The sequence below is a fragment of the Phalacrocorax carbo genome, chromosome 5 (assembly GCF_963921805.1).
Source record: "Phalacrocorax carbo chromosome 5, bPhaCar2.1, whole genome shotgun sequence".
NCBI classification, from domain to species: Eukaryota; Metazoa; Chordata; class Aves; order Suliformes; family Phalacrocoracidae; genus Phalacrocorax; species Phalacrocorax carbo.
This window is the reverse complement of record NC_087517.1, coordinates 21,756,290-21,777,298: the sequence shown is the minus strand read 5'-3', so window position 1 is coordinate 21,777,298 and position 21,009 is coordinate 21,756,290. Positions and strand designations below refer to the sequence as shown.

General features: G+C 38.3%; 1 protein-coding gene and 1 long non-coding RNA gene across 2 annotated transcripts in view; one reads left to right on the top strand and one right to left on the bottom strand.

The window, feature by feature from the left end:
• Positions 1-3,162: 3,162 nt before the first annotated feature.
• Positions 3,163-21,009, top strand: part of LOC104049402 (sodium channel protein type 2 subunit alpha-like) — an 84,668-nt gene continuing 66,821 nt past the window's right edge. The window contains exon 1 of the mRNA XM_064451510.1: positions 3,163-3,282. The gene's annotated coding sequence lies outside the window, so the exon portion shown is untranslated. The remainder of the gene's footprint in view (positions 3,283-21,009) is intronic.
• LOC135313372 (uncharacterized) overlaps positions 5,361-21,009 on the bottom strand; it is a 34,067-nt gene continuing 18,418 nt past the window's right edge. The window contains exons 3-4 of the long non-coding RNA XR_010373002.1: positions 10,661-10,775; positions 5,361-7,883 (exon numbers count right to left, since the gene is read on the bottom strand). This is a non-coding gene — a long non-coding RNA (uncharacterized LOC135313372). The remainder of the gene's footprint in view (positions 7,884-10,660; positions 10,776-21,009) is intronic.

The window sequence follows — 21,009 nt, the reverse complement described above, 5'->3', positions numbered from 1 at the left end:
CACATGATAATTCTCCTGTAGGGTGACATCTGAATTGCTTATCTTGAAGTACAGGAAGAGCTATGGTGGAGAAAAGTCAGCAGAAGGTAGACAATATAATGCCAGAAAGAAACACCTAACTGGACAGCGTAAGATATGAAGTCTGATGGTACAATTTTTGAAGAAAAATTACAACTATTGACTAAGAAGGGAAGATTATTATAAGTACACGTTTTTAAAAAAATCCAGTGAAAAATTAATTGTTCCTGATTGTTGACAGGCATTGAGGAAGTTGCTGATCTCGGCTTGCTGCAGACACCAGTGAAGCAGCTCCTGAGAGAGCAGTATTTCATAACTGACAGAAACAAGGATTGCTGGAGAAGAAATAGGATCATTTTAATTTCACATAGAACCAATCCTTGTGAGGAAACCGTCACATTAATACAAGCATTGTGACATTAACATGGCCCAGTGCCAAGCTGGAAATATGATACAAGAGGCTAGACTTTCTGAAGCCAGTTATCGACCGTCTCCTTTCTAATCATGTCCATGAGTGAAAAGTTAGCACAGTAATGCATTATATGGTATAATATTATTTGGCAGGAAGCGTGGGCAGAGGGTAAGTCTGTTCTGTTCTTCAGGATGATCTATTGTAAGTAGGAAAGTAGATAAGGAACCACAAGACTAGACAGGTCAAAAATTCTTTCTTAGCTTTTGGAGAAAAGACGCTGGTAACAAACTGTAGTGATTTCCATTCCGTTAATGCTTGTGTTTGGCTCATTCATCTCAAAATAGGGACTAGACAATTTTCTTCCAATATTTTTATATTCAGCACACATTTGTATCCATGCTTTACTTCTCTCACGGTATGCCTAAAGTAAGCTGCACATTGCCATATGTATAGGATTAATGAGATTACAAACAGTACAATCACTGTGCTTCTTCAGGTGGCAACACACAGCTGTTAAGAAATGTACTGATTATGAAGCTATATCCACTTTGAACACTGAGTGGTGCTACAATATTAACTATTGCAATTCACTCTATGTCCCTTGCAAACAGGTTGTACCATCTGATAAACCCCATCACTTTTCACTCATTTATTAGCTATTACAGTTATGATCCTATTACTTGTATTAAGCAGTAATAATGGCTTATTATTATTATTATGGGGCATGTGTAAGACTTCATCTGCATGAAAACAGGGGCCAAATAAGTAAATTAGCTGTAGTCTGTACTCATTGTCTGTGCAACTCTAGCACTGCTTAACCCAGTAACATTGGATACTGAAGTATTACAGATTCAACTTAGCCAAGGCATTCAGAAAGCAAATGTACATCAGTACTAAAATGTCAGAATGATAAGGAAAAGAAAAAACAAAATTGGAAACAACATAAAAAAAAAGTTAAAAGGGGAAAACTCCCTTTATTTGCGTTGCCTTTTGAAAGGGAAGGAGAAGAAATAAAAAGAAAATTCTCACTCTGCATGTGATCTCTTCTAGTTTAACATTCAACTTTAAATTCATACAGAGTTCTAAAGGGTTTCATTTGTAGTCACCGAAGTCAGGTACCACTGTCCCATGTGCTAAATTAGGGCTTCTTAGAATATATATTGTTTGGAGCAACCAGACTGAAGCCATCAAGTACCGTTACTATACTGCAGGGAATCAGTCCCATTTTTATGTTGGTTTTTTTTTTTTTTTTTTAAATTTATTTAAAATTAAGAGAAAACTAGACACAATCAAGAAGCTAGTTTCTGGCAGTCAGACAGGATAATATGGATAATGTATCATGCAGGTTCCATGGGGCTGGGGACTTGTACCAGATCTGACACAACTCGGGGAAAGGACTAAGTATGCTTCAGAAACCTGTGACCCACTATCTGTGCTAAAAAGTGAAGAGGAAAATGCCCTCTTAGCACCTCTTCCTCTCTGCCATGGTATGGTGCATCACGAAAAGTGACAGATTCTGGGCAAGCAAATATGAGCACACAAGGCAGATCACATAAGAACATTTTCAAATTTATGCTTATGGATTTCATTAATGTATTTTTCTTAGTTCTAAAGAAGATGATCTATTTCTAAAGATGAAGAAAACAATTGCTATTACTTAGAGTATTATTCTGTTGTGACAGGTATATGCTGAATTTTCATGCTCTGACATCACACCTATCCTATGTTGCCCTTCCCTGCTCTGAAGCAGCAGGGAATTCAAGATATCTCCAGTGACTTTTCATAGTCTTATGTTATGACCACAGACAATAGTTACAGACATGATTAATTTACACAGCCTTCTAGATCCACTGAGGTGCTAAGAACATCAGAATGGGGAATCGGTGCAGACAGCAGGCCCAGGCCACAGCAGGAGGCCTTCAGGAAGATGAAGTACTGGTGGTGGAAGTGCCATGGAACCTAGGTGGGCTGGCATTTTAACTTCAGGGCTAAGCATTTTAACTTGTGCTTAGCTGTGGTTTTGGTTGCGGCTAGCTATCCATAGTGGGTTTAGATACGCATTAGAAGAGCTATGCAGCTATAGCTGTAGAGCCTGAATGCTTAGTGGTCTTCAGATGCCTCTTTCCCCCTAAAATCTGTACAGAACTATTGTCTGTTGTCCACACCCAAAAGCATGGATGACGGTTTTATTGCCTAAGTAAGAAGCAACAACTCTGACGCACTTCCTTTAGTAAAATAACACGTAAAACACCTCACACTGAGCTGCAGACTAGCTTATTTTCCATTGTTTGCTTTCCAAGAGATTTTCAAAAGGTATTATAACTAGCCACCGGTAGAAAAAATGCACCGAATATTTTTAAAAGCCGCACAAGAAGGAGCATGTGCTGGCGGGGGGGCGCTGCCCGCACCCTCCGCCGGCAGGGCTGGCGGGGACCGGCGCGCCCCGGCCGTACCCCGCACGCCTCCCGCGGCCGTCGGGCCCCCGCTCCGGCTCCCCGTGGGACGCCCGGGAGCAGCCGCGGCCCCGGCGGGACGGCTGCCCGCAGGAAGCGCGCTGTCCTGCCGAGAAGCTGCTCCCGCCTCCGGGCCCCGCCGCGGCGCGCTGCGCCAGGGCGCTGCGCCAGGGCACGGCCCCGCCCCCCGGCCCCGCCCGGCCCCGCCCGGCCCCGCCCTGCCCGGGCCTCCGCGAGGGGGCGCGGCGGGGGGCGCGGCCGCTGGGCTGGCGGGGCCGGGGGAGGCGGCGGAGCGGAGCGGAGCGCCCCAGCGGCTGCGAGGAGGAGGAGGAGGGAGGTAGGCGGCGGCCGCCGCCGCCCGGCAGCGCGGAGAGAGCACCTGCCTGCGGCATGGGAGAAGTGAGTGTTTTCTTTCCTCCCTCTTGTTTGCGGGGTTTTGCCCGGCCCCTGCTCTGGGCCGCCGCTCGCGAGTCCCGCTGCCCCCGCCTCGCCCTGCGGAACGGCTGGCGCACGGAGTAAAAGTAGGTAGTGTGTTCGGTTGATTCTCTAGTCTTTCTATGGCCTTTCCCTTTCCCCATCACCGTGGCATCTGGATTTTTCTCCTTTTTTTATCCTCCTTTACTTTTTTCTTTTTTCTTTTTTTTTTTTTTTTTTTTTTCTATTTAACTGCTATTAGCGTTTGGGGTGCTGTTTTACCGGCAAGCCTCATGTTCTTCTAGCTCTGAGCTTGTTAAATTCTCTCCTGTACACCACCGAGAAAAGAAAATTCAGTTCACACCAAGCTACATCTGAGATCCCGCTTGGTATCTCTGAGGCAACGAAGAAAACGTATTCTTCTTAATTTGCCGTGAAAGATAGTTTGCAGCCGCGGAGGTGGAGCAGGGTGAGCTCTAGATGGAGGATTTTCGTCTGTGCCATCATGTCCAGTCCCCCTGGTTGCTAAGCAGTGGTGACCACATCTGTAGAAAGATGGAAGAAGCCCACAGAGGAGAGAGAGAGCAACAGGAAAAGCTGGGAGGAACAACATGTTCTCATCTCGGGCAGCCTGATCCGCTGGCTATTTGTGTAGAAAATAAAAACCCGACGCATTAATCGTTCTTATCTGCCGTGTTACCTTAACGCTAAACTTCTCGCATGCCACCTCGTACTCTGGGTAGAGCAAAGCTATTTGTTTATCCAAATTGGTTTGCCGTGATTCTTCAACAAGGAGTGGTAATTTAGAAAAAGCACACCTTGTGCTTTCCACGAGTGGTACTGCTTCAGCCTCAAAAAAATCTTAGTAGGAACACAAATGGTGGGAGCAGCCCTTATAGGACAGTACCTGGTTGATTTATGAAAAGTCACGCGGTGGGAAGTTTTTCATCAAGAAAATTAATCTTGATACACTTTTCCCTTACTTATGTAAATTCAGATTTTTGCCATTTAACTTGAGGGCTCCAATCTATATAATGTTTCTTTGTTACCAGAGTGTCTCATTGTTTCTGATATATATTAAAAAGACTTCTAGTTTGAGTCAGGTGCAAAAACCAAAATTAACTAGTGGAAGAGAAAAGAAAATCTGATATGTCCCGTCCCCCCCCCCCCCCCCCCCACCTGTTTTAGAGCAAATATATGCATGGAAGTTAGCACCACAGCACAATTAAGCCATGAATTTTTATATGGAATGAAAGGGAGATCTGAAATTGCACTTTCAGGTCAATAGTGTGTGTGTGGGAAATGTCTTTCAGCTTCTAAGTGGACTGAAAATGTTCTTTTTATTAGAATCTGATCAGTCATCATGTCGTTGTTCTTGTTTGCCAAACGCAGCTGTTGCAGGCAAATAGGAAGAATCCACCCTGTATGTTGGCTCTGATCTCTCTGTGAGAAATGCAGCAGCTCCTTGGCCAGTCCTGATGGAGAAGGGCGTGTCAGGGTGGGAAAGCAGAGCTCCGTTGTGTGCGTTGCACGCTGAGGTTCAGGGCAGTCAGAGGTGCGCACAGGGTGCTGCAAGGTTTGCTAAGGGCCAGGCTGGCCGTCAGCCAGACCAAGGCATTTGATGTCAGCTTCACCCACAAGCCATCCCTGTCACCTCTCGATGTTAGGGATTCAAGAGGACCATTTCATCTAGGCTCTTGAGTGTTTTTGGTTTTCTATTTTTTTCTTTCTTAAGTAGTTTTTAAAATAATGTGTTTTTTTATATGGTCTTCTAAAGGTGTATTTAGCGGAAGTTTATACCAACACAGATTTGATGAAAAGACAAGATTTGTATAAATCTCAGGCATTCATGCTTTTATATTATTTTTAAGACACACAAAAGTAACCATTGCCCCTTTCATATTTAAAACATTATTCAGTGTTTGCAGCTGAAGTTCAACAGAGAGAAATTGAAACGAGATGATTGTTGATTTTAAAATTACACACATTAAAAGAAATGCAAAGTGCAGATAAATAGAATGAGATGTGAACAAATTTGTAGGCTTCTAAATAGATTTTGTTAATCCAAGGTTTTATTACCAACAGTACAATATAGATATGGACAGTTTTTGCCTTCAGTATTTTATTTTAAAATGCATTTCTCTTGTTTGAGGCAAGGATGAAGCTTTGAGGTAATGCTGAAAAGATAAATACTTTCTTTTTCTTCATATAAATCTAATTTATTCATATAATCTAATTTATTGTGTAATACGTAGTTACTACTAATAAACAGCGATAGCATATAGAAGACATACCACCTTATTCCAGTCCAAGGAAACAGATTATCCCTGGATCCGATCCTTTAAGCACATATGTCCTCGTTTAATTTTTTTATAGGGACGCTGAGTTGGATGCCTTCTGCAGCATGTCCTTTGGGACTGCATATGTGCATACAGTCCAGAACACATGGAGAGAAAACTGGCATAATTTAATCTTCAGAAAGATCAGAGTGGGCTGAGTAACCCAGAGGCATAAAGTGTCCTCTGTGCCCTGGCAGCATTACCTGCTTCTGCAGATGGGCTGGATATTCTCTAGCGGCTGTTCCTTGCATCTGGGGGCCAGCAGCACTGGCGTGCCATAGGGACTGGTACTATGCCCAGTGTACTTGCTGGGGTGTAGAGATCTGATGCGATTTATGCTGCACCGAAAGGAGCAGTAGGCATGTTGTCGCTAGTTTTGCTCTGTCTTGTGGGTACTCCTGAGAGACCACCAAGTCTTGCTGCCTGAGCTCCTGGAAAAGGCTAGGCAAGCCCTTTGCATTTGATTCACTGTTTCATTTTGTATCTGGGCAACTATGATTTACTGTACAGATTATCCAGGTATGAAAATGAGTAGATAATACAGTGAGAAGATATTATGGAGGAAAAATAACCGAATAGCAAACAATCTTGAAACCCACTTTGATCTTATTTTAAGGTGCATATAACTTTACAATACTTTCATAGATAGTGATTTACCTTGCTACAATGTCATTGATGAGGGTTTTTTTCTGCCTGAAGTATGCCATTTGAAATTCTTCTGTGTTCATTACTAGGTCTCCAGGTATATATCTTTGAATATTTACAATGTCCCTGGGAAGTGTTTTGCCCAAATACTGTTACTGTATTTAAATAACTTCTAGATCCATGGATAGGCTATAAGAGATTGTATAAAGGCTGCATCCCCCCTTCCTACTGCATTTGCTGCATTTCTCTTCTTTCTGGTAGTAATTCTTGAGTGTTTCACACCTCATCTTTCTTGCCATGGCCACCCTTATGTCTCCATCCTTCCCTCCTGACTTATTCTCCCACTGCCTCCACCCACTACAATGATTGCTCTCCCAGGTTAGATACAATTGTGCAGCTGGCAGTTTAACTGCACTTGTAGAGAAGATGCTTCATGTTTGATCAGGTAGCAGCCAGGAAGGAACTTTTTGTTTCTAGTACCCAAATGCTTAATTAACATCTGTATACTACTTGGCCATCTGGCTTGATCAACTACTATGCAAATACTTTATAATAGTGAGAAATGTGCCCTATGAGCAGCTGGCTGGCTAGTAAGGAAATGTTTGTTTTGGATGTCTGCCACCTCGTAGGGACTTGTGCTTCTTTGCCCTAAATCTGTCAGTGGCTTCTATGGTACCTGGTGCCTGGGAGCTGCACGCTGCCTCAGCGCTGAGGTTGTGGTTGGCCAGCAAGTGGTGTGTTTTTCTGTGCTTGCTCAGCTGATTCATCTGGGAACCCTCCTCTTACAGCAAGGTTTATATTCAGGCAGAAAACCTGAAAGGAATTGAAATAAATTTGGTGATTTGAAGATATGCTTCAGAGTTTCTAATATGTGTAGCCAGATTAAGCAGTACAGTCAGAGGCAGAGGAAAGCAGTTAAAATATACTGTGTAGCTACAATGTGTTTATAAAAGCTTTGCAGCTTTTTGTTGAAAAAAAATTCCGATTTGCTACAAGTTTTACTGGATTTATTTATCTGATGCACAAGGTGCTTTAATATTTTTTTTTTTCTAACTAGGTAGTTGGTGGGGAGAGGGAAGGGTCATTATTCAGGAGCTGAAATCACCAGATAGAGTACTTTTAGTGTTGGTTGTTTTAGAATACATAACAGGCCAATTGAGGAAAAGAAAGCAGAGAGTGGGGCTCTAAAAACAGTCCCAGTGAGGTGATACTTACTAAGGAAAATAATATGTGGAGGTGCTGCTTGGGTAAACATGGCTATAGAGAGCAGTGGGGATGAAGGAACTTCATATTTGGGATCATCTCATAGTAAGGGTGCCATGAAGGAGACACTGATTTTTCATGGTGTAATCTATTTTTTCTTCTCTCCTATGCCAGTAAAAATACAATTCTTTTTCTGTTACAGTACTTCTGTCTTGGGACTCGGGACTCCAGCTTTGGTATAAAGCAGTGGTGGTGACAGGTTGCGTTGAACTTCTGTTGATCTCACAGTCTGTCTTAGAGGATGTAAAATAGTAGCTTGCTTGGCCTCTGTCTAAAGTCAGTCCTGTCACTGTTAGGTTCAGAATTCTTGATCAGCGCAGCCTGTGTTTCTTCTGTAGCCTGTGTGTGAGATTTCAAAGGATGTAACTACGTGACAGAGTGGACCATTGTGTTAGATAATTTTGAGCTTTATATTTTATACCACACTTATTAAGAAGATGTTAGTTAACTTACATTTGGATTCAATAATAGATTCTAATTCTCAGAAGCTTATCTTTCTGTTTGCAGGCTAACCAATTTATTTTTAAGAACGATTTACTATATTTTTCCATGTTAAAAAGAGTATACAGCTCTTTTTTTAAAAAGAGACCTCAACTTACTCTCAAGTTATTCACTTCATTAATAACATGACCCTCAGTTTTAGGTGGTAAAAGATATTTCAGAATTGGAGTGACATCTTGGATGACTTTTAAAGAATATATAAGTAGAGTAAAAACAAGGAAAACTGTTATGTTTTTTACCTTTATAATCTTAAAGACTTAAATCTATTGTATATCCTTCAAGTGATGTTTCAGTTTTCAGGTTTGTTTTTTTTTTTTTAAGATGAAGACTGACATAGAGAAGATGTGATATAAAGCTTTCAGGGTATAGATACTTGTGGTTAATACTTAATGATATTTCAGAGATGATATTTAATGATATTTTGTAGCAGTTTCTGTGGCTTAAAAAAGATTATTTTGTTAATTAGATTTAATAAATTGAATGAAAGAAGAGTCCATTTGTCTGGAGCACCAAATAGCCGTGATCACTTATTTGTCTTTCTCCCCTTCACCCTCCTTACGTCTCCTGATCCCTAGAGGCACATTTTATTTTCATCTCGCTGTGTCTTTGTCCTTTCGCTGAATTCAAGCAGGGTTTTTTTTCTTTCAATCTAGTGATGATGTACTACTTCATGGATGATGAAAAGGAATTAAATAATGACTTCCAAAGGCTTTGCTGCACTAGGTAAACAGGCATTGGATTTGTGATGGTCTACAATTATTAGCAAAAGTATCTTAGTTTATTTTATTTCTAAATAATCACAGTAGTTTTCTAGCTAGGGATGAGGGACATACTGTTTTCATGAAACATGCACCAATATATCTGAGATGATAATTTTAAAGAAGTTCAGAAGCTTGCAGTGGACTGTGATGAGACACTACAAAACTAAGCGTGTCTCTTGTTTTCTGCTGTAGAAAGTTGATTCAATTCTCAATGAAGTCTTCAGATGCTTTCTGAGAAGTATTATCTGTCATGAAAAGAGAGTGCAGAAATGATCGTACCCTTGTGCTTTTCCGCCTTTTTGTTTTGTGGATTCCAAAACTTTTCCAGAGCCTTTCAAAAATACTGTTTTTCTAGATTGTAAAAATTATGCACTTTCTGCTGCATGATGCTTTGCTTTTTGTGGATTTCCATTTGTGGCGAAATGGACCAGTAGCCCACAAGATTCAAACAATTACCTAGTAATTTGAAGGTATGCAGAGGGTGAGAGAGTGTTTCTATTACTCTAAAAAAATTGATTTGACAACTCTGTGATGACAAATCATAGGAATTACTTTAAAATTAAATAGTACTGCATGGATATGCTGAACAATTATCTCATAATTTTGCTGAGGGACAGAGATATAGAAGTGAGGTGTTCTGCACTGAAAACAAATCACTCTATTCTAGAAATGAATCTTAAGTTCTTATACTGTAAAGTGTTTTTTAGGGTTTGTGTTTTGGGTTGTGATTTTTTTTGTGGTTTGTTTCTTCTTGTGGTTCTTAGTTTGTTTGGCTTTGTCTGGTGGTTTTTGTTTTGTTTTTTTTTTGTTACAGCCTCCATACCATACCATTATATTTCAGTGTAAGAAAAAAGTAAATAAGTAAATTTCTAGTTCTTGGGAGAGTGATGACTAGTTTTGTTTTTTAGAGTGAGGGTTGACAGTGTGGCAGTGGAATCATGGAGCAGATGAAACAGAAGGCAAATGGCATCAAGCATTTATAAGCCTCAGAACAGCAACTTCCATTATTTTAAGCAAATGTCATCATTTCTAGGGCCAAACACAGGTGTATTGTGTGTTTGAGAGCAGATTTCCAAGCTTCTACATTGTTAAAATATTCATGTTAAAACTCTAGAAGTGGGACAAGGGTGTCCAACAAGGACACTAGTTGCTACTCCATTTGTATTTGTTGTTTACAAGGATTCTAGTCCATCCTAAATTGAAATAATAAATAAGGATGATCTTTAAGTTCTTCTGTTTAGAATCTGCTCCTGGTCAGTCAGACTGAGGACAATGTTCCTCCCGTCTTTGGACAAATATGTCAAATGACAGTAGCTTGGTACTTTGTAAGTAATTTAAGAAATGTAAATGTGTTTACCAGCAAATGAGCTAGCCACAAAACCCACTGCCTTTTTCATGGTTTTGCATTACAGGGATGTGTGCTTATACCTATCTTTTAGAAGGAGATGGGTGTTTAATTTGGGGGATTGAAGAAGTCTTTGGTAACTGATTTTCTAAAAGTGGTATTGTTTTAGTGCCATTCTTCTAGTTTCTTATGCAGCATGAATTTTCTGGTTCTTTTAAAAAAATTGTAACATCTGTTTATACTGGTTCTTTACTCACTTTAATTTTAGAAAGCTATGTGTGAATTTGAAGATACTCAGAAGTTTATTTTTTTTCTTAAGCTCATGGAACTTAAGCTATAAAGTTATGGAGGTTAAGCTATAAAATACACAGATAAAAAGAAGGATGTACACTTCCACCTTGTCTGCAGTTCTAAGAGATGCAAGGAGGTGAGGGGGAAGGAATGCAGGCACAGACTAATAGGCTATTCCCCTCTCCTGATGAGTACTTGATTAAATTATTTATTCCTACTGTATGACTGGGAAGGAAGGAGCACGGAAGGTTTTGAAGCTGAGTGTCATTCCACAGTGCTGATAAAGTACAGTGGCTCTGGTGGTCTGGTCTGAAGCAGCTGCTTTCTTTTTGCCTGAAAAAGAAAATGGTGGTGAATTAAATAATAATAATAAAAAAGAAATAACTTTTTTAAACCAGCTGCTGCACTTTATATAGTGCTTTTTAAATAAATGTTTTCTGCACATCTCTTGCAGTTCTGCAACTGTGCAATATAATTGCTGCTCTCTGCAGCAATGTAGCACTTTAGGGGAAAGACTCCCATGTTTCTAGGGAACTGTGTACTACTGCATATATATTAAGAAAAGTTGTGTGCTTACATCAAGGAGCAATAGATAGTCCGTGTACCAAATTACACTTTGTTGGTTTTTGGTTTGTGGGGGTTTTTTTGTTTGGTTTGTGGTTTTGTTGTTTATTTATGTATATTTTTTTTTTTACATGGCCACCTAAAAAGATACCTTCAATCCACCAGGGCAGCAGAGAATTGTGGGGTTGAGTTTTGGCACTTCTCATTCTGAATTTGCCACTCTTCATTTTCTTCTGCGTACAAAATTTATAAATGTGCATATGTTAAGCAATGGTTGTCAATACAGAAAGCTTTAGCCAATCATACAATACTTTGATGGCAAGATGCATGATGGCAAATGCTATGTTGCTGAACATTCTGAAGTGTATGTTCGAAATCTTCATAGATGAATGAGTTTTTAAAGTCTGTTTATAGCTCAAGTATTTAATTTTAAAAGTATTTTTGCATAAATAAAACGTATTATGATGATTTCTAATAGTTTCCTTTAAATTTCATGTTTGGATCCACCCAAGAGCTTTTGTGTATACGCAGTTTGCCCTCTGCTCTCTCAGCTTTGATGTAGGGGTTAAGTAGTTAATATGGCCTCTCAAGCCCTTCTCATTCCTTGAAATATTGCAAAAAAAGCCCTCAAATTGCTTGTCTTACTCCACATTTACTCCAGGTTTTACAGTGAGACCCTTTCATTCAATTGCATATTTGCCTTGGGGTGATTCCAGAGCCTCCCTTAAAATGACAAAATTGCATGAAGAATGAATTTGATACAGTATTATGGAATGAGCTACCCATCACCTTAACAGTAATCCTTTACCTGGATTCTCATTTTATGTTGCTCTAAATCATCAGTTTTTTAAAGGCATGTTGTGGTATAGCCTTTTTCAGCTGCAAATCTGAAAGAAGAAAGAAAGATGAAAGAATTGGGGGAATGTCTGTCCCCTAAATGCTTATGACTCCTTTTAGTTATTGTTACTGTAAGTGTATTTTCAAAGATCAGCCTGGAGGTTGCCCATATTCACCTGGTGCTTTGTGCTGCAAAGTAAATGATTAACAGGTGTTGTTTCCTGAAGTATTCCTAATGGCTCTGGATTTGATAATGAACAAACACTAGTAATTATCAGGGAAATCAATTTGGATACTTTGCTGATCACGCTGTCTTAATAAAAGTGGGACTCTATGAAGTGCTTTCATGTGTGTGAGGTGAGTCCTGTAATGATCAAAAGGGTATTTACCACTCTGTATTGGAGAAAGGGACATCTTTCAGGCAGGGATGAAAGCCCTGTCTGTCATTATAGACAGGCAGGGACGTCTCTCACTGGATTAGGTTGCTCAAAGCCCCATCCAACCTGACTTGTTGAACCATGCCAAGTGCCAGGTGGGCTTGTTCAGAAGGGTTGTGAATTGCTGGGTTCAAGGCAGCAGAAATTGGTGACTTCAAGCCAGTAGATGGTTCTGTGACTTCCAGATAGGTATTACTGGCAGACATGTTTCTATGTTTTTTTTTTTCTTCTGCTGAGTGGCACACCCTGATAATACAGCGTGAACTTGGTAGATTTTTTTTTCGTTATGTGGTCACGCAGCTGATATAATGATTGCAAACATTTTGAATATTTCAGAATTTATCAAGGGCGAGGTTAATAAAAGTACCAACTTTGTCTCCTTAGTCTTAATAATTGAGTTTTTATGCATGTTTGGGAAAATATAGATATCTTTCATACTAGTATGAGGTAAAAAAAATTTCTTTTGAATTCTTTTTATGTTGTCAGTGACTAGAAGAGTGGACGGCACCTGAACAATACATTTATCTTTGTCTACAGATTGTCGTGAAATAGCTCATAGAAGTCTATCCTTTTCTCGTTGATCCTTTTCTCGTTGATCTTTAAGAATCTTTTATACTTAATTGGTGAAAGTTGTTTCACATTGCACATAGCAGTGACATCCATTAAATTGGACTCTGAATCAAGGAAACTGGTTGCAGAATATATTTCCCTGGTTTGATTGGAATATTATCAGCAGTAATGGTAATATAATAATTATCAATATTTCAATATTTTTCAACAATCCAATGTGGTATAGTGTGTTACTGCTGCCTCCTATTCATGTATCAGCTGGCAATCAGTATCAGCCAGTGCAACCTTGATTTTGAAATTCTCAATTTAAATGTGGAGGGCAAAACATTTTCAGTGAAAAGAAAATAATTATGAAATTAATTTACTACTTCAGATTTGCACTTTGTTTTTCATTCAGCATTTTGTTTTCTTTTAGAGGATACTGTCATATTTGTTTATTTGTTCATCATTTCCCCCGCAAGTGCATGGGTAGCATTAACTTTGGGGTTTTGTTTTAGAATAACTTAATCTAATCCAGTTCATTTTTTGTTATCCATAATTGTTGTTTATACAATCTAGAACAGGAGTAATTTTTTCAGAAATTAATAAATGAAAACATGAGAGATGTGTTTCCAGCTGTCCTTTAGAGTCTTCAGTGGTGTTTTGTATGGTTTTGTGCAAGTGGAGAAAGGTTTCCTGTTGTATTCTTGTCCACTGGATGTACTTAATGCAGACCTGTCTCACAATAAAAGCCAAGTAAAATAGAAAGCCAAGAAGAAAAAGGGATGAGGGCGGACAAATTCTTAAGAAAATATAAAGGCTTTCGGATTCAAGCCTCAAAGAAAACTACTGCCAAAGCTGCCTTGAAGTTCCATTGTTCTGGCTTACGATTACATGAATGGCTTAAAATGACTGATAAAGACTAAGTGAATTAACATTGTTTACAGAAAAGACTTTGTGGTCATAGGGAAAAACTTTCTTTTAAAGAGAATTATATCCCTGAGCAAAACAGATGGAGAAACAGATGGAGAAACTTCAAAGCCTAGATCATGTTAAAACTTAAATGTGAATTCAAATATTGTAACTGCAGCCAAAACAAGATCTTTTCACTAACATATTAGCAAGCACTTCTGTGTTTGTCTGATATTCTTACTATTTGGCAGTTTTGGTATAAACTGCTTTACAAGCTTAGGAAATTAGTAATACTTGTATTGCCTTATTTCCTAAATACATCTCCTCATGCATGTTTATTTAGGGGTGCAGTTTATATAAACAGACTTTATACTACCTTAGTGGGTGAGGAGAAAGAAAAAGGGTAACTGAGGTTGCCAAATAAGCGAGCTTTTCTTTCATTCCAGTCCTGTTTAAGACTCCACATTGTAAAGATTCTGCAAGTTTTTGTGTCAATTGCTGTTCTGTTCCCATAACTCAGTTACCTCCAGGTGGGACACTGGGAAAACAGTCATTGTTGATAGGGTTCCATCCAGCTTCTGTGTTCTGGCTTTACTTAGGGGACACAGCAATTCTTAGGGCACTCCTCTGTGAAGAACTGAATATGAAACTCTTAAAGTATGCTAATAGTTTCTTGCTGCTGATTTATTAAAAGTGTCATTAAAGGTTGCGTTTGTTCAGTAGTTTATTGGTGGGGGGGGGGTTTAGTGCAGATTAGAATATTTAGAAAGTAAAGCTTTCTATGTATGGTTTGGATGTAGTATCAACAGTGGCATTAGTGTGACTCCAAAGTGTCTCATTTCTGTGGACAGAACTTTTAGCTGGAAGTAGGTTAGCAAGACTTTGTAATGAGAAAGAAGTTTCTCTTACATGTCTGCTTTGGTCTTTATCTCTTGTGATTTCCCATCATAGTGTCAAGAATTTTCTCTTTCCTTCTCATCCTCTCGTGTTTATTGGGAAGAAGACAGTGAACTTTGCCAGTGGTTGACAGACTCCAAATCTCTTGTAGCAGCACAGCCCTGCATTTTAGGCTGATGAACTGAAAGGAATAATTGGTATTGAACTCTAATGTCAATTTTACAGGCTTATTCTGCTTCTGTGGCTTTTTAAATGGATATAATGAGTAAACAGGTTTTTTTTCTGATACATATAAAAATTCAATAATACACTGGAGGTGCTAAATCCTTTTTGAACCTGATAGGTGAACCCTTTCAAGAGGAGCATCCTGCCATACATCTCCGCGATGATGTATGCTGATGCAATTTTCCATTCTTGGGGTGTTTGCACAAAGACAAAAAGTGGATTGGGGAATTTTGCCTCTGTATCACTATAACCTGAGCCAGTTTTTACTGATCACACCCAGCCTGTATCCATTTGCAGAACAGCAGCTTAACCTCACTAGGAAATTTGAGAGGCACAAAAAGTAGACTCAGATTACACTAATGAGCCTATTAAGTGAGGTATAGGGAGCCTGTCTGGCCAAAATAGGAACTGAAAAAGCTCTGGCTGTACTCCTTGCTTTATGCCTCCTACATTCTGTAGCCAGTGTTCACCTTCTGTATGTTCACTTGCGGGGGGAATGTAGCTGCCTTTTTCCCCCCTCCTTCTCTCCTGTATTCTTTTATTTGCAAAAAGGAAAAACCCCCCACCTTATTCTTTTCCAACATTTGAGGGAGAAAACCTGACACAAATGTGTTTGCAGTCTATAAAGCTCATGACAAAGCACTAACAAAGCACATTTGCTTTCTAAAATCTTCCAAATGATATGTCTGTTCAGTTATGCTCTCTAACCATTTTACAGAACTCCTCATTTACGACGTGGAAAATCAAAGTGCAACAAAATTAATTTTTAAAAAAGTCATTAGAAGCATCTAATTAAAATCCCATCATGTTTATTATGTCATAATAATGTTATCTGTAACAGCAAATAAACTTAAAGATTACTTCAGAATTTTAGCAATTTTTAGTTAACGGAAAAATGTGTATTTTATTATAGGTAGACGTGAGTTTTGCTGCTGTGGCCTAAAGGGAACAATAATGTTTTGACCTTTCTGATACATTAAAAACCAGGTTCTGTGTACATTGTAAGGATTTGAGAACATTATTTTTTACTGTTTCAAATCCAGGTTGAAGCAGTAAGACATGAAACATAGGTTTGGGTTCTGCAGTATGTTATTATCTTCTATCGTCTTAGTTTTTGTCATATTTCCTGTGCTTTTTTTTTAATTATTATTATTCAAGAGGACTTGCCTAATATACAAAGCCTTCAATTTTTTTAACTTTGATTTTTGGGGTAGCTTAAAGTGCTCATTCTCTTTCGATTCCTAATTCATTTTCATTGGTCAGGAGGGAAGCTTTCAGCTGCATTTTTTGGGGAGCTGTGCTGGTTTGACATCATTTATTGCTGTTGCTTTGCAGAGGTGACTTGTGTTAGTTATGGACCAATACTTAAGCAGAAAAACAGGAGAATTTGATAACAAACCAGCAAAAACCTGCAGCAAATATTCCAGACTTCCACCTGGTAGAGCACAAGCCAGAGAGCTGGAGGGGCAGGTGGTGCTGAGGGCTAATAGAGAGCTGGTAAAAGAAGCCTAGGCTTACACAGGGAGCAGTTGGAAGGTGGTGGGTGGAGGATTTACTAAGGCAACTTGGGAGATCCTGGAGAGAGGGGCAGGAGGAAGCAACCTGGAACTGACCCCTTAAACCTACTGGGTTCTTAGTGTAGGTGATATAAGGTAGGTAACCTTAGCCTTGTTTTCAGCTGGAGCTTGGACTATCTGAATTCCAAAGGTGCCTCCCAAACTAATTTTTTTCTCTGGTTTCTGTAATCTTATTTTATATAACGGATTATAAATGCAATACCAAAAATTTTATCAGAAATTTACAAAATTTTTATTCTCTAGCTGCAGTTGAAATAAACTAAATCTTCTACTTCACACATGGCATACATGCCCCCTGTGTGGAAAAAACCAAATCCAATGTTTTCTTTTAACTTTCATGATATTGGTCATAATTCAACATAATGCTTCCTGCATTAATGAAAATTTCATTGATGTAAAGATGGTGTTGGTACAGTCAGTCAGAGGGATCCCAGTACGTTGACTTTAATCTCATAGAGGTAAGGCATTCAAGATAATTTTATTTTTAAATTAGTTTTATGGTAAAGTTATAAGTATATAGGTATATAGTAAAGTATGATGATAAAACTTTGAACCATGCAACAGTCTAAAGTCTAAAAAATTTATAGCAAATGCTGTACCTGCATGAGTTGGAATAAGTCACTAGGGGATGTTTCTGCAATGTCTGAGTATCATGTACAAACTTTGAGTAATTTACATAAAGCATTCAATACGTGACTTAACAGATGACTTTTTGATTCCATCCTTATAAGACCCGATAATGAAAAATCCAGTGTACGTGGATGTGTGCATTTTCTTTTCTGTGCACAGTGCTTATGTACTTTGTAATATTGTGTACGTGTAATTTATTTATTACTGTATTAATAATTCATTAATACTAAATTATGAGGTCTGAACAAATTATGGAGCAGATCTGGTTTGCTGCTGAGGCAGTCTGTCTGGATACTAAATGAACTTTGAGAGGATATATTTTAATGGATCAGCAATGGCTTCACTGTGAAAATTCCAGCACCGAGCTATAAAGAGGCAAAAGAAACTCTCAACATCTTCCCCTCCTCCCAGCCCTTAATCTGTTAACTTGCAGTGAAAAAATCTGTAAAGGGAGGATTATCTGTTTGTTTTTATGAGAGAGAGAGAACTGAATCTGAAATTGTTGTTTGGTTGTCTAATTTTTCTAACAATCTTGGTATAAGTTATTTCTCTAGTAAATGTTTTGTGTTTTTTGTAGCTATGACTGACTTCAAGAATTATCTTTCTTCCTAAAAACTGATAAGTTTCACAAAATCCAATGAGTTGTCCTCAAAAAAAACCAGAGGTTTATCTTGGTGTATCCTAGTAACTACGAACAGCGGTTCTGTTGGGCGTGGGGCTTCCCCCAGGCATCAGTGCAGAGGCTCATCCACAAGCCTTCAAGAATTCTTTCTCAGACAGCACCCTTAATGGAATAACTAATTTATCTGAGGCATTTTGCTTCTATTTGGTATGTCCAGCTCCTCCTGTGTAATGTCTTTTTATCTAATAATTGGTAAGAATGACCAATCAGTAAATTTAGATTGTCTTCCAGGGTCACTGGCAGAGCTCTGTAGATATGCGTATGGTGATAATACGTTGCTAACAGTGTGAGGAATGCGTCTTTTATAAACAAAACCAAAAAAAGCTATATATAGTCAGGTCTGTGGACCCCAATAAATTTTTGATGATTGATGGAAAAATAAATTTGATCATAAAAGGACATGGCCATTAGTAGTACCACTGTATAACAAGGGAAAAAAACACACTTAATCAACAAAACAGGTTATTGAAAACTCATACTATGTTTGATATAACAGTCTTGCCAAACTTTAGTTAGACTAGTGTGTCATATGGATTAACTTGAAATGCCCATTTGTTTAAGGAGTGAACGCGAATGGCTGAGATAGATTCACCTCCTTTCATTCACTGCAACATGTTTGCTGACATGGTGTGCAGTATGACCTCCCCCTCCTCCTAAATTTACTTAATGTTGTGTTCTTCTCCCTCAGGGGAGAGTCATTTGGAATTTCAGGTAGCTCATATATTTGTTTAGAAAGATGATTAGTTCCTTGCTTGCTTGCATTATATGGATATGAAGGTCCAGCTGCTGGAGGCAAGAAATTCTGCATTTGTCTCACGGAGAAAAGCAGAATATGGGTAATTTAAAGCAGTCACCTGTTTCAGGGGAAATAATATCCTTAAGTGGGAAGTTATACACCTCTTGTGTAATAATAATTCTTTGGATGCAGAGATCATTAGATTTGATATTTCAGATAGTGCTACATTTTGGCATAGCAAGAGAAAATTCTCACCTGTAGAAATATATGGAAATTTCTATATGCAAGAAGAAACGCATGTTAGTTTTATCTAAGTTTAAAATAATCTGATGGCCACTGCTTGTAGATCCACTTCCCTGGAATTAAAGCCCTCAATGAAGAGGAGATATTTAAGAGTTTCTTTGGTTTGATTGGCTGGTTTGATTGGCTGGTTGCCTTTGGTTGCAGTGTAACACTGGCCTTCTCTGTGTGACTTTGTTAAAGGTGGTAATTTACTGTAAGGTTGACTGATGCCTGATTATTGATGATGCTTAGCTTTTCATAGGCATTTTTTGGGAAGAGCCTCTGACACATTAATGAATGTTTCAGTCTTAAACAGAGTGATTTTAGTCCATTGCCTTTATTCACAGCACTGATTTCTGGGAGATTTAACTGAAACTTTCTCCAATGCTGTAGTGCTGGACATAGAACTGGCAAGGTAGCTGTGGGTTTTTTTTCCCCTTTGGTTTTTATTTTACAAAACAATAGTAAAAAATATCTCTGACAACATTATGGTTTACACAGAAGTGTAAAACCTAGATTTTTGAACTCAACATGAATGTATTTAAAATAGAGGAGTATCATGGCTGTGGTTTTGCAGTGATGCTTCTTGCAACAGAAGGTAGGTCTTAGGCCAAATGTTATGTATCTTGTCTCCCTGTCCATTTTATTTTGCAGAAAGTTTGCATTTTGTGCATGGACAAATGCCTCTGCTTTCATTTAAGATGTCCTTCTCCAAGCACGTCACTTAATACCTTAAAATATATTATCCTGGTTTTATATGCAACTGTAATACAAAGCAAATTCACTTCTTGTGAAAGTTGTCATTCTCCCTTTAAATCAGAAATGAAATGATGCCTATTGTCTCCAAGTTTATAATTTCCAAATGTAGTTTCTTTGTAAATGTTAGCTCTTGATAATAAAGACTGTTTGGGAGACCTTAATCACTTAAACACAGTTGAGATTTTCAAAAATCTCCTTCATATGTTAATGGAAGTTGTGAGTGGCTTTGTATAAAGCTGATTTAACATTAGTCATGTAACATAATGCTGTATACAATTACGCTTATTCTTCTGTTGTGCGAGAAAGCAGAGTAGTTGAGCGCTTTCCAATAAATGGTCCATTATGCAAGGAGGATCTGCATAATCAGTTTTAGATATGTTAAAAGCTTCAGTTGTCATATATATGCTAAATCAAATAAGAATTCTTGACTTAAGAACTTGGACCAAATTCTGGGTCTTAAATTTGTAACATATCATTTGATAGATAATAAATGAACTTGTGAAAAACATTTTTCTAATTTCTAATAGTGCAGTTTCTGGATTTCTTTGTACATGTATGTGAATATTAAGCTCTTATTTTGTGGATCAGAGTCCTGCTAAGGATGACACAGCTTTGTCAGTATCACATTTGAGAAAAAAACAACCAACCCACCAGACAAAACCGAACACAGCCAAAACTCATGTTTATTTACTACTTTTCACCTCCCCAAAAAAGAAAGATTATTCCTGGAAAAATATTCTTTTCAAGCAAAAATATTTTTTTTTCCACTCATTTAAAAAATTGGATTATCCGAGAAAGTGTGAAGTGAGCACATGTGCTGGTGATGATGCTATGACTGTGCTCTGTAAGAATTCTGTAAATATCTGGATTTTATGTAAGCAGAACATTTTAAAGCGGTACTTCTGCCTAATGTGGCAATTATTTTCTTCACAATTTCATTTCAAGGATGTGTGCATTTCTTCTTCAGCTGGCATTCATTCAGTGAAGGTGAAATCTGAGCCAGAGACCTTCTTAAAATTTAATCTAGTACTGTAGTACTTTCTTTTTTTCTGAAAGTGTTATTTATTGACTTCTTGGAATCACTGCAGCAAATCTGTAATGTAAGAAATCTAACTCCGAAAAGTAGTTTGCAATGTTGTCATTGCCATTCTTTTTTCTTGTACCTTTGAGGACTTATTCTATAAGTGAGGCCAGAGTAAGTAGTTCTGATTTTTTTTTTTAACTGGAGTTTTGCCTAATTTAAAACATTTTTATTCCTTCCTTTAAATTTGAATGCTTAAGGAAACATATACCCTCTTGGAGAACTGTTTTCAATTTTCTTTTAAACATCCTGCCAAACCTGCCTTTTCTAAAACTTTTTCCTCTGTTGTACAAGAATAAAAGTTCTTTTTCACTATGTTTTCACTAACTTCTCTTGGTGCAAAAACTTACAGGATTTAAATGATACAGGATCAAGTCCATATGATTTCTGGATAAAATA